The 10,584-nt window shown below is 41.6% G+C and overlaps 1 long non-coding RNA gene across 2 annotated transcripts in view; it reads left to right on the top strand.

Annotated features, from left to right (window-relative positions):
• LOC112398815 (uncharacterized) overlaps nt 1–10,377 on the top strand; it is a 113,685-nt gene extending 103,308 nt beyond the window's left edge. For both annotated transcript variants that reach the window (XR_003003068.1, XR_003003069.1), the window contains one exon: nt 10,115–10,377. This is a non-coding gene — a long non-coding RNA (uncharacterized LOC112398815). The remainder of the gene's footprint in view (nt 1–10,114) is intronic.
• The last annotated feature ends 207 nt before the right edge of the window (nt 10,378–10,584 follow it).

The following is a 10,584-nucleotide window of genomic DNA, read 5'->3' on the forward strand; positions in this document are numbered from 1 at the left end:
TCATGATAAAAAAAATCTTTTCTTGAACTGAAACTGGAAACACAGTGTCTTGAACTTGTAGTTACTTGGTCATTTTGGTAAGCCATTTTGTTGTTTTTACCAGGACTCTCTAGTATTAAAAGAAACTGCCTGTCTTATGGAGTTTTCATATGCACAGTTGGCCGTCAAGGTCTTCATCATGTGGCCAATGATAAATTTAGGATTAGTAGAGCCACTTCAGTGGTACAGATTTGCCAAACTAAGACTCTTAAATATTTCAAGGTTCTAGCAACTGGTTTATGTCCCGGAAGGGAGATACAGAGATGGTGGCTTCCCTGGAGACAGGGACATTGGAGAGGTGAGAGTTCTTCTGTGGTTGCTTTGTATGTATCTAAGTATATATGTATTTGTCTTCTGCTGACTGCAGTCAGCAGTTGCCGACTACAATGCACTCACCATCTCTCCTTCAGCTTGTCACATAGACTGTATGCCTCTTACAAATATGGCATAGCTATGTGGTTTGTCCTTGGTCTCAACTCTCCTGTAGTTCTGAGACCCAGAACAGGATCCAGAGTATAAGCTACAGTTCCCTGCAGTTGTTTTGTTCCAACAAGGGTTCACACTGTGTCTTCAGGGCAGTGTCACTGGAGTTTGGAAAAGAAAACTCTAGTCCCTTTGAAGGAAACCTATCTGCTGTTCCATGCATTAAATATGGCTGTAAATTCTTTTCTACTTCCCCCATTAAGAGGTAGAGTTGATTTTCCCTCCTCTTCAGTCTGTGACTTGCTTTGTCCAGTATAATACAGTATAAGTGACACTGTGCAACTTCCAAGGCTGGGTCTTAAGATACCTGAAACTTCTGGTTTTGTGTACTTGGAAGGCTCCCTCTTAGAACTCATCTGCCATGTTATGAGAAGGCCAAGTTACATGGAGAGGCCATGTATAAGGTATTTTAACTGACAGCCCCAGCTGAGTTCTCTCAGCCTATAGCCAGCACCAACTGCCATCATGTGAGTGAGCCATTTTGGATGTTTCAATGTAGTCAAGTCTCCATATGTCCGCAGCCCCAGCAGACATTATGTGGATATGCAACAAAGGATTAATCTTCCCCAAAGAAAGGTTTGGTCCTGCTCAGCTTCTGAGAGGTATCTCTAAGACCTTGGAATGTCCTGTCTGGCAAGAGTGTCTTTGTTTACCTGGGGGCCATGGGCCATACCAGATAGTTTTTGCTAATAATGTGATTTATTGTAAGGGACTTGGGCCATGTGGTATCAGCTTGATCTTTGAAGGGGCTGGAGACTAAGGTCAGCCATGTAGGGGGTCAACCAAGCCTATGTGACCGAGCTCCAATAAAATCTCTGGACACCAAGTCTCAGGTTAGCTTCCCTGGTTGGTAATATTCTGTGCATGTTGCTACACATCACTGCTGGGAGAAGTAAGTTCTGTCCATCCAACTCCATTGGGCAAGGACAACTAGAAGCTCCATGCCTGGTCTCTCCTGGACCCTGCCCTATGTGCCCTTCCCTTTGCTGATTTTAATCTGTATCCTTTCACGGTAATAAATTATAACTCTGAGTATAATGGCTTTTCTGAGTTCTGTGAGTCCTTCTAGTGAACCTGAGGGTAGTCTTGGGGACGCCCAAATGCTGGCGGAAGAGAGGAACTGCCCAGCTAAGCCTAGCCAACCTACAGAATCATGAGCAATAGGAGATGGTTGTTGTTCTCTTAAACCATTATGTTTTGGGTTGGTGTGTTATGCAGCAATAGATAACTAAGGCACCTGTCTTCTCTACTGGATGATAATATTTTTGAGAGCCAAGATAATTCTGTAATTTCCACTCCTTTAGCATAGCACCTTATGTGTTGCAAGTATAAACATTTGTTAAATCGTTAAATTGGAGTAGTTAGAAACATCTTTGTGGACTAACTGAGAGAGACTGAGATAGGGGACTTGCAGAGTGATTGCGTTATTTCCATCTGTATATAAAAGAAAGGAATCTCCACTCCTTTTGTATGAAATCTAAAGATACTTGCAGTTTTTCAGGATTGCTGTGCTAGTAATGATTTGTTCTTTCTTCTTTCAGAATAGTTGTACCATGGTGTAAAGAATACTGCTTGGAATATAACAGTTCAGTTCCCAGTTCTGCCTTTTCTCACTACTTTTATAAACTTGGGCAAGTCTCTTGACCTTACCAAATCTCATCTTGAAGCAGAGATAATAATGGCCTTACCAAATCTCATCTTGAAGCAGAGATAATAATGGCAGTTCCACAGGGTTGTCGTGAAGTTTTAATGCATGCAAAAAGTGTTTTGAGAAATGTAAAATGCTATGTAGGTATAAAGTATCATTGGAGACTTTGGATTGTTGGTACTTGCTTAATTTTAATTTTTTATATAATTTTTTTATAAAGCCCTTCTAGCCCATCATTTGTCATAAATACTTTTATTTTTAAAATTTATTTATTTATTTTTGGCTGCGTTGGGTCTTCGTTGCTGCGTGCAGGCTTTCTCTAGTTGCGGCGAAAGGGGGCTACTCTTCATTGCGGTGTGCGAGCTTCTCATTGTGGTGGCTTCTCTTTGTTGCGGACCACAGGCTGTAGGCCGCACGGGCTTCAGTAGTCGTGGCACGTGGGCTCAGTAGTTGTGGCGTATGGGCTTAGTTGCTCTGCGGCATGTGGAATCTTCCCAGACCAGGGCTCGAACCCATGTCCCCTGCATTGGCAGGCGGATTCTTAACCACTGCACCACCAGGGAAGTCCCATAAATACTTTTAAATATGACTGGCATCTCAATAGCATAGGGAATATGAAAATTTGTAAAATAGTAATAAAACAACTTCTAAATAGTAGTTTTCCCTCTTTTTTCTTACATCACATCCTCACCACCACAAACTACTCCACTGAATTTTTTTTCAGAAAAGAAATGGAGAAAAATAATCAGAAAATGTGGCATTGAAACAGGATTTCTTCTTTTTCCCAAACATGTCACATCTTCCTACCTCATCCTTTCACCTCTCTTATCGACATGCCTTTTAATTCAGTGAAGAACGACTGCAAGGTATTGACAAGATACTATTTGTTATGCCCCAATAGCCACAGTGAACTCTGGGCCCTTCTTACTGAGTTAGTTTTGATAGTGTCAGGTGGTGATGCCCCCAGAGCTTTAGAACTGGTTCATAGGCCTATGAGAGCCACATTTGGGTTCTTCAGGTTTATACCTGCAGCTCAGAGGATAGAACCCAAAAGGGCTTCCAAAACCTTGCTGTGAACTTTCTTAACGATGCTGTAATTCCCCAGGGTCTTCCCCAGTTATGTTGCTTTGATGCCATTTATAAAACATTGGTTGTCTTCCTGGATCTCATAAGGTGCTAGCTGCCCCCTACATTTACATGCATCCTATCAACTGCAGTGATTTTGAATATCTGCCAGTTTCTAACATGAGTAAAAGATTAGAGCTGGAAGGAACTTTAGAGATTGGAGCCCTGACCCAGAAATTGTTTGTCATGACTTGACAGGAGTCAAGGGCTAGGAGTAATGGCTTATCGGAGTATGTGAGCAGGTTCTAAGAGTCCAGAAAGAAAGGGTTTAAACCAGAGCCTGAAGACATAGTGGTAAGTTCCAGGGATGGGGTGGGGGAGCATGGGAATGAGAATCACTCAAAGCAAGTTAATATGATGGATGAGAAATCAGAATTGAAAGGTATTTTGACAGCTTGGAAAAATTAGCTGAAACAAAAACCAGGCAATTTCTAGAAGTAAATAAAAAATATTTCACATAGAGTCCAAAATCAAGCATATAGGCATATAAGGGAAACCAGGTTTAATGGAAATTCAGCAAAACACTTAGGTTTCAGCTGCCAAGAAGGTCAGAATGAGTCAATCGTGTAACATCATTTCTTTACAATATGAATACAGTCTTAGGATGTGTGAGTTAAGCCCAGAATAAAGGAGATAATGGTCCCATTCTCCTCTGCTTGAGTTATGTGTAAACTGTATTCTGTTCTCAGTGCCATATTTTAAATTGTATGGATAAACGATACTGTATTTAGAGAAGGAATGCAATATGGTGGAAGGTTTAGAAACCACTTCACCTGAGGAATGGTAAGTTAAACTGGGCTAGTTGCCAGGTAGCAGAAGATAGTTGGGGAAACATATCAGGTGTTTTAAATAATTTGAGGGATTGTTATATGAAAGAAGAATTAGGCATATTCTTATGGGTCTTGAGGATAGAATTTTGATAATTGGATGGAAGCCATAATGGGCAAATTGGAGCTCAGTGACGGTGAGAACTCTACAGTGAAAGTTGCCCATACATGAGAGATTTAGTATGAAAGGGATACACTACTCACTGGGGAAGTGCTCAAAAAGAGGCTGAATGGCCCCCTACCAGGAACTCTGAAAAGTGGATTCCTATACTGGGTGGAGGGGAGAGGTTGAACCAAATGATCTTCAAGATCCCTATCTCTTTCAAGTTTCAGAGATTTCCAATGGCGGCCTAGCACTCTAACTTGCCACATAATTATGCAGTGGACTGGCCAGCAAAATGGCCAGTAGGTCTAGTGCCAGAGTAGAATGCCCATACGACTCAGGCATAAGGTCCTGAACTTAACTATAAATTTCTTGAAGGCAGAGATAGCGTCTCATCTGTTTGTGTAGCAGTGTCTTGCATGTAATAAGAGATGCTTTTCAAATGTTTGTAGAATGAATGAATGGACAAATGAATGTCGGGCCTATATTAGTCCCCTAGGCCTACCATAACAAATTACCGCACACGGTGGCTTAAAACAACAGAAATTTGTTCTTTCACAATTCTGGAGGCCAGAAGTCTGAAATTAATGTATCAGCAGGGCTGCAGTCTCTCAGAAGGCTCTAGGCAAGAATCTGTTCCTTACCTCTTCCAGCTTCTGGTGCCTCCATGGTCACATTGCCTCCTCCTCTTCCGTCTGCCTCTTCTAAGGATACTTGTCATTAGATTGAAAGTCTACTTGGATAATCTAGGATGATCTCCTCATCTCAAGCTCCTTAACTCAATTACATCTGCAAAGATCCTTTTTTTCAGTAAGGTCACATTCACACGTTCTGGGGATTAGGACATGGACATATGTGGGGGGCCACCATTCAAGCCACTACACTTATTTTTAATGGTCATTAAACTATCACCATTATTCATACAATAATGCTTGGCCTCTGATGATACTTTCTATGCGCAAAGCAGAATAGTATTGAGAGATTCTCAACAGAGACAGTGTAGTGCTTAATAAGGTAACTCTTGGATTCAGACAGACCTGAATCTGTTACCAATGTTGCTACTTAGTAGCAGTGTATCTTTGGCCAAGGTGTTGAACTTTTCTATATTTCACGTTCCCTATCCTAAAATGAGAATTGTAGTACCTATCTCATAGGTAAATATAAATGTTCCATGAAATAATGTTTGAAAATCACTTAACATAGGACCAGGCATATAGCTGACTCTCTACAAGTGGTCAGTATTATTGATTAGTATGAGCTCATTCCTTTTCCCTGGTTTCAGACTGCCTGAGGTGTCAGGCTTCTGTTATTCCTTAGAAATTTAATTGAAATCAACCTATGCTTATGGAGGATTGACTCTGCACAATACACTATCATATGTAATAGGTATAAATGATAAACAAGACAGACACTGTCCTGCCCTCACAGACCTTAGAATGTGATGGCATCAGTGGTTAATAAAAAATGGAATTATAATACAGCATTGCCATTATGACAACTGGGGAAACAGAGAAACTGGAGAAGTTGATAGAAGGGGCACCTAACCCAGGATCTCTGTATATGGGAGGATACTTATATTTGTAGAAGAATGCCCAGCTGGGGCTGATCTGGATTCAGACCTTGGCCATGTCTAAGGAACTGGTGGATCAGTAGTTCCTCAAGTATTTACTGGTATGTGTTGATTTTGCCTGGGGAGATGTGTGCTCTTTGGGTCTGGAGAGAAAAATGGGGACATGAGGCAGTCGTCTTAGTTTAGTTTCCCCTAGAAGTAGACTTGAAGACAAGGATTTGAGTGCAAGTAGTTTTGAGGGGAGATAATCCTAAGAAATACTAATAAGGGGGTAGGGAAGTGAGACAGGTAAGAAAAGAGCCACTGAATGAATGATGCCTTATCAAGCCAGTTACCACTGTGGTTAACTGGAGTTTCCTTGTATTGGGGAACTCTAGAAGCTGATGTAGAGCATAGGCCTTGGAGTTATTCACACCTATTCCTGTCAGTCATTGGCTGAGGACTGCACCCAAGAAGACTGCCTGCAAGCAGGGCAGGCAGGCTACTGAAGAAGGCCTCAGGCAAAGTGATGCAGCTGTTGGCCATCGGTAAGGCCTGAGGAGATATGGGCATGACACAGAGGGCATGTGACACAGGAGGAAAACATGGTATGTGTCCCAGCTTGTGGCCAGCGAGGAGGTATGCGGCCCATGAGCAGAGGGGCTTCTGGCAGAAACTAAAGAAGGTTTTCTCATGAGGCTTCCTGTAATACTCGGGGAAAAAATAGTGCTTCTTAGGGACCAGGTGACAAAATGCAGCACAGAGCTGGGAGGAGGGGCTTTTCCGCCATGAATGCCTAGAACGCAGTGTGGCGCATCAGACTAAGGACTCAAAACAAACCAGTTCTGTTCAAATACCTCATGATCCACAGCTTTGAGGAGAAGCAAAAGCTGCTTCCCTGGCATGGAAAATGATGCTCTTCTGGAGAGCACTGAAGCTGGGGGAAATGGTGAAGGGAGGACTGTTTTTGGCTTCACAGGTCTTGGGGACTCCAAAACCAAGGCCAAGGTGGGTGAAGATTTTGTGAACACATATTCTAAGAATTCTCAGAAGTAAGTGGGGAGACTTTGGGGAGAAAGGTGTCCTGGTGCAGGTGACAGGACTGAACCAGTGGGATTTGAGTTTCTACTGTCTACATAAAGAATTGGGCAGCCTGTGGAAATTTAAGTTACACGTGACTCCCTTCCTATACCTCCTCCAAAAGAGGCTGCTAATACTTCTGGACCACCTATTAGGGTGCCAAGCATTCTACAGATCTTATCTCATTTATTCGTTGCGATAAACCCAATGCATGGGTGAGAAAATTGAGGTTCATTGAGGGTAAATAGTTTGCCTACTAAACACAGCTAGTAAATGGCAGACCTGCTGTTTGAGCCCTAAATTGTTTGACTTGGGAACCCATGCTTTTTTTACACTATCTCCTTATGCTACCTGGTAACGTAAACACATCTGCATGTGTGGTTTTGCACATATATACAGTTTGAACCCAGAAATGGATTTCAAATTAATAGTCTTAAGAAGCTGAAACCATAACCATATTTTGAGTTATATGAGATGCTTAAGTTATGCAAGACAGTTTTTTTTTTTTAGGAACAACCCCAGCAACATTTAAAACAGAAGAATAAAGAACTGAGGATGAAGGGAGTAAATGTCATTATTATTCACTGACATGAAAAAAAATGAGAAATGAAAGAATGGCACACCTCTGCCTTTTCTCCTAAGGTGAATAATAGCTATTTGCTTTACAATGACTTTTTTTTTCTATAGGTAGATGAAATCTGGGTCCATATATTGAAGGTTCGCTTTTCTGCCTGGGATATAGTGAATTTTTTCAGGGCTAAAAATTCCCTTTCTAAAATGGTTACCCAAACCATTTTTAAAACAGAGAGCACGTGCTCATATTGGGATCTCATTCTTGTGCTAAAAGCTCTGGCACTGTGTCTCTGACTGCTATTATACCTATGAGAAGAGTTGACTTTATTTTGGGGGTTGAGCCCATTTGTTAATCCATGATGCCCTTGAGAAGAAGGGGAAGGAAAAGAGAAATGGGGTTTGGAGTGTGGGAGTGAAGAAACTTATGCTCTCAAGTATCTGGAGTGAGCAAAATCTAAGTGAGGCCAAGTAAGACATTTAAAGAAAGTGTTGGGATCCTATATTCTCCTTGGTTTTGGCAAGAAAGATGTCAAAGATGTAAATAAGTGGCTGAATAAATACATGGAGAAAATATAAACCCGAGCCTTCTTTCATAATGTGAGTGTATCCTCAAGGAATGGAAACTAATTTTATTATTACTTTGATCCATAGTTAATAAAATTACAGATAACATTAACTAAGCATTCATTATATGGGAGGCAGTATGCTTTTTTCCCCTCACCAATTTGTGATTTTGTTTATTTGTTTGTTTTGTTTTGTTTTGTTTTTGGCCACGCCACGCAGCTTGTGGGATCTTAGTTCCCTGACCAGGAATCGAACCTGGGCCCTCGGCAGTGAGAGCGTGGAGTCCTAACCACTGGACCGCCAGGGGATTCCCAGACAGTATGCTCTGTTATGTATCTCAATTATCTCAAGGGCACCCCAAAGCAGGCTTTATTTTTAAGTGAGGAAACTGGGACTTAGAAAATTTACATGACCCAAGGTCTTACAGCTTCTAAATGGTAGAGTTGAAATTTGAACTCAAGTAGTCAGACTTTAGGACTTGTTTTCCAAGATGAGTATGTTATACTGCTTCCCTGTATGCTAAAATAAGACCATGGTCCTGGTCATAAAATTTTTTTCTTGAAGTGTAGTGTTGCATATTTTTGGACTATCTTCTAGCATTGCTCACCCCTGTGAGTAAATTTCTGAAATATTTATTCAATTTATGTGTCTGTCTTGTCCATCTCTGTATTTCCAGCACCAGGACAGTTAATTACGATACAGAATAGTTACTGAGAAATTTTTGTTGACTGAATAAACTCTTCATTCCTCTACTTCTCTCTGTTAATGGGGGTGGGGGGCAACCCAAGAGTTGCTGAGGAATGTAATACATTTTTAATTGGTTGGTTTCTAAAACAATGGTGTCCTGTCCTGATAGCTCTTCACACTTGTAATATCTAATTATTCCGAAGGCAACATTTGTTAGCTGCCTATTTTAGGCAGAATGTCAACTCTTAGATGTGAATTATATTTTCATATTCATAGGGTTCAGAAATGTACCTTTTGAAGCATTCATGGGGGTGGTACTTTAAATGTACTTTTAAAAAGCTGCACTCAAAGGAACTAATTTGGGTTTTGCTTTTGGCTGACAAGCTTTTCCTAGGTGTGGCTGAGACTAACAAATCTACCCTTCCAGTAATGTATGCATATCATAGGGTGCTATACGAGGAGATGCCTTTGCGCTCCTTCCCTTCCCTTGGAACCTTAGGAAAGGAGCCTATGTTCGATCTTTCCATACTCTGCAGTTGTGTGACCTATAAAATGTTTTGCTGACATGCATTCACAGTATCCAAGATGAGGTTTATGGTGCCAAGTACAGTGCATGGTACATGGTAGGCACTCAGTGAACGCTGGTTGGGTGATTAACTGAATGAATGAATGAATGAAGATATGGTTTGAATCAACTTGATATAATTTGAAGAGACAGAAATGCTCTCCCTTTGCCTGAAGATGACTAAAACCCTCATATGCATCCATTTGGGGGCTAAAGCTTTGGAAGGCAGTTAGAATGCAAGTATACTGAATAAGTTACTAACCCACTACCTTGAATGAGTATTCTGGATTTAGAACTTTCCAAGCTCTAGATGAAAAGGAGGATTCAAAAAGATGGGATGCGGGACAGGTCCATTTTGATGAGGAATAGGGGATGTGGGGAGGTTCAGAGAAGCTATGTGCAGGGCAGGAAATCAACAGAAGGGAGGATACCATAATAAGACTGCAGATAGAGAGGATAAGGGGATTTCAGAGGCACCAAAAGTCATATTCTCGCTTCCCATCCACCATGTGGGTCCACTCAGATTGTCGCGTGTGGCAAGCAGAATGAGACTGCAGCCCAAAGGGACAGGCTGCTATCCATGACTTTGGAGCAAGTAGTTTTAACTTGGTGAGAGTGTCATGTGTATGTCTGTGGTACATGCGGGACTGAACGCTTGGCAACTCCAGTTCTCTCAGCCCTCCCAGAGTGAGCTGAACCTTTGCTGTTAGCCAGCCTCCAAGAGGAACTGTGATGATCCCCTCCTCTTGGTATTTATGTTCTTGTGGAGACTCTTCCTACACTGAATAGGACATTGAAAAAATGATGGTGTGTGACCTTGGAGGTTATGTCATAAAAGACAACACAACTGCAACTTTGATCTCTTGGACAGCTTGCTCTGGAGGAAGTGGGCAACCGTGTCATGAGGACACACATGCAACCCTGTGGAGACGACTGTGTACAGAGGAACTAAGGCCTCCCACCAACAGCCAGCACCAGCTTACCAAGCATGTGAGTGAGCCCCCTTGGAAGTGAACGCTCCAGCCTGAGTTGAGCTTTGAGATGACTGCAGTCCTGGCTGACATCTTGAGTACAACCTCATGAGAAACCCTGAGCTACAACCACCCAGCCAAGCCAGCCCCAGATTCTTGACCTACAGAAACTGCAAGATAATAAATATTTATTGTTGTTTTACATCACTAAGTCTAGAGTAATTTTTTTTACACAGAGTTAGAGACTAATACACTTTCTTTGTCTTAAAGTCTGTGATCATAATTGCTATTGTACTTACTATTCTGTCAAATGGGTATCAGGTCTTCCAGATCTCTTTAAAGGTGGTGGTTTGTTCTTTTTTTCTAGCTT

This window comes from Neophocaena asiaeorientalis, unplaced genomic scaffold (genome assembly GCF_003031525.2).
Source record: "Neophocaena asiaeorientalis asiaeorientalis breed wild unplaced genomic scaffold, Neophocaena_asiaeorientalis_V1.1 scaffold243, whole genome shotgun sequence".
Lineage (NCBI taxonomy): Eukaryota > Metazoa > Chordata > Mammalia > Artiodactyla > Phocoenidae > Neophocaena > Neophocaena asiaeorientalis.